This window comes from Polistes dominula, unplaced genomic scaffold, assembly GCF_049000335.1.
Source record: "Polistes dominula isolate Pdom_NZ unplaced genomic scaffold, Pdom_raw_medaka contig_84, whole genome shotgun sequence".
NCBI classification, from domain to species: Eukaryota; Metazoa; Arthropoda; class Insecta; order Hymenoptera; family Vespidae; genus Polistes; species Polistes dominula.
Window position 1 is genome coordinate 1098414 of NW_028300944.1, and position 3469 is coordinate 1101882.

At 29.9% G+C, this 3469-nt stretch overlaps 1 long non-coding RNA gene across 1 annotated transcript; it reads left to right on the forward strand.

Moving 5' to 3' along the window:
• Positions 1-2958: 2958 nt before the first annotated feature.
• Positions 2959-3469, forward strand: LOC149032773 (uncharacterized). The gene is made up of 2 exons (XR_016176325.1): positions 2959-3077; positions 3290-3469. It is a non-coding gene; the product is annotated as an uncharacterized LOC149032773 (long non-coding RNA).

Here is a 3469-nt window from a genome sequence, read left to right on the forward strand (position 1 = left end):
TCTTAGTTAACAATACACATTCCTTTCAATTAATTAACAATTATTTTAATATTCTAATACACTCTACTAATATTACAGACAAATTTTACCCTCGAAGTCACCACTAAGCAGGAGCAATAAAATAATTGAGCCGTTTATTTAGAAAGTGGCCTAACACCATTTAGAACGTTATAATGTTAAATACTCTTTATTTGAAATATTATTACCGTTGCACATATGAGCAACGTTCGGAAAGTCATATAAACAACATTGAATAAAAGAATTTTCATTGTCAGTCTGAAGGTGAATTTCGAAGAGGACGGTACACCGATCATATTCTTGCTGTTCTTAGTTAACAATACACATTCCTTTCAATTAATTAACAATTATTTTAATATCCTAATACTCTCTGCTAACATTACAGACAAATTTTATCCTCGAAGTCACCACTGCGCAGGAGCAATAAAATAATTGAGCCGTTTATTTAGAAAGTGGTCTAACATCATTTAGAACGTTATAATGTTAAATACTCTTTATTTGAAATATTATTACCGTTGCACATATGAGCAACGTTCGGAAAGTCATATAAACAACATTGAATAAAAGAATTTTCATTGTCAGTCTGAAGGTGAATTTCGAAGAGGACGGTACACCGATCATATTCTTGCTGTTCTTAGTTAACAATACACATTCCTTTCAATTAATTAACAATTATTTTAATATTCTAATACACTCTACTAATATTACAGACAAATTTTACCCTCGAAGTCACCACTAAGCAGGAGCAATAAAATAATTGAGCCGTTTATTTAGAAAGTGGCCTAACACCATTTAGAACGTTATAATGTTAAATACTCTTTATTTGAAATATTATTACCGTTGCACATATGAGCAACGTTCGGAAAGTCATATAAACAACATTGAATAAAAGAATTTTCATTGTCAGTCTGAAGGTGAATTTCGAAGAGGACGGTACACCGATCATATTCTTGCTGTTCTTAGTTAACAATACACATTCCTTTCAATTAATTAACAATTATTTTAATATCCTAATACTCTCTGCTAACATTACAGACAAATTTTATCCTCGAAGTCACCACTGCGCAGGAGCAATAAAATAATTGAGCCGTTTATTTAGAAAGTGGTCTAACATCATTTAGAACGTTATAATGTTAAATACTCTTTATTTGAAATATTATTACCGTTGCACATATGAGCAACGTTCGGAAAGTCATATAAACAACATTGAATAAAAGAATTTTCATTGTCAGTCTGAAGGTGAATTTCGAAGAGGACGGTACACCGATCATATTCTTGCTGTTCTTAGTTAACAATACACATTCCTTTCAATTAATTAACAATTATTTTAATATTCTAATACACTCTACTAATATTACAGACAAATTTTACCCTCGAAGTCACCACTAAGCAGGAGCAATAAAATAATTGAGCCGTTCATTTTGAAAGTGGCCAAATTATATTTGCGTTTGAATCGAGATATTGAAGGGTTTGCGTTTCAATGCAATTAAAAATATACGTACCAGATACTAACGAGTCATACTGCTTAAGTGTATCTATGGGTGCACAAATTAAAATTCCTATTAAAATATTGGCAATTATTAAGTGAATAATATGCGTTTTCTTACTTAGAATGGAGTTAGGCTACTTTCAAAATTAACAACCACAGATTCATAATCAAATTTGAAGGAGCTTAAGTCTATTCAATATAATTTAAGATGCTTCAAATTGAAAAAGGAAAACAATACTCAATTTATTTTACATATCTATAAAACACTTCAGAAATATAATGTATGCAATTTAAAACATGTTTTAATTACATCAATTACAAAACAATTTACTGCTCATATACACTTTGTGTGTGTGAAAGGGATTTGAATAAATCTGAAATCTGAGATCAAAGGCTTCTGATGTTGCCTTAAACGTCATTGATAAACTGGATCGTATAAAATTACACCCTTTTCACCTGTTTTTGAATCCTTCATATTATTATTTTTGGAGATATATGAGTGGCTGGTGCTAGGTGCTGTCCGACGTTACGTGAACTCCTCCTATATATTAAATATAGTAGTAATATATATATATATATATATATATATATAGATTTCTGTAGATGGCATTAGCGACAAGTAGACGTCGAATACATATATATAAGACAGCTTGAAATACTGTTTAACATTTTGTGAAGATTAGTTGGTAGTATCAGTAGGTTATTGGTGTTTATATTATAAAGTTATTTCAAATTGGAAATGTCAGTTTATAAGCCAACAATGCGTCATTTGCGGGAGGTCTTAATTTATTATTTCAATAGTAATGTACACCCTTCTAAGGCTCACCGAATGCTCGTACACGCTTATGGCGATCATACTATATCCCGAGCTACATGTCAAGACAACTTTAGGCGCTTCAGGAGCGGTGATTTTAACATAAACAGACCTGCTTATAAACGACTAAATAAAGAACGGATAATTGGAGAACTAGTGCAGTTGAGACTTGAAGACCCACATATGACCCAAACAATGATGGCAGCAAAAGTAGGAATAAGTCGAACATCAGTTACCTACATCTTAAGAAGTCAGGAATTTCAAATAAAATTTAAAGAAAAAGAGCAGGAGCAAAGTTCAATACCTCTTGGTAATATAATATAATATATATATATATTAAATTTTTATATAATATAATATATATATTTTTTCTTCTATTTTTTTTTCGGAAAAACTTGTAAAATTCAAGAAATGAAATTTAACGATTGTAGAAATTATATATCTCATTAATGTAGATATTCTTTTATATATATATATATACGTAGGTTATTATATCTTGATGTAAATGTTGTGTGTGGTTTAAATGCTTTAAAAGAGGTGATTTTAACAAAGAAAGAACTACTTTAGAAAGACAACTTAAAGAATTGGAAGATGAAAAGTTGGTGCGTTTGATTTCTGAAAACCCTCGTATGAGTCAAGATGAGTCAGCAAAATCTTTGGAAATGAGCCAACCTACAACTTCAAAAGGCGTAAACAGTCTAAATATTCAAAACAAATTGAAAGAAGAAGAGCTGGAACCAAGTTCTATGCCTAAAAGTAATATAACATATTAAACATTACTATAATACAATGTATATATATATATAATTTATTTTTTCTTCTATTAGTTTTTTTTTTGGAAAAAATTGTAAAATCCAAAAAATGAAATTTAACAATTGAAATAAAATATATATATGTACAGGATATTATATCCTTAAGTACATGTTGTGTATAGTATAGACGCTTTAAAAGATGTGATTTTAACTTAGAAAGACGTATTTCAAGAACATCAAGTACGCAGTTGGAAGATGAAGACTTATTGGATACTATGGATGAAATCCTGCGTAAAACTCATGATGAGGTAGCAGAAGAATTGGAATTAGGCATATCTAAAGTTGAAAGGATCCTAGACTTTTCGGAATGGTAAAACAAATAGAATGAAAAAGGAG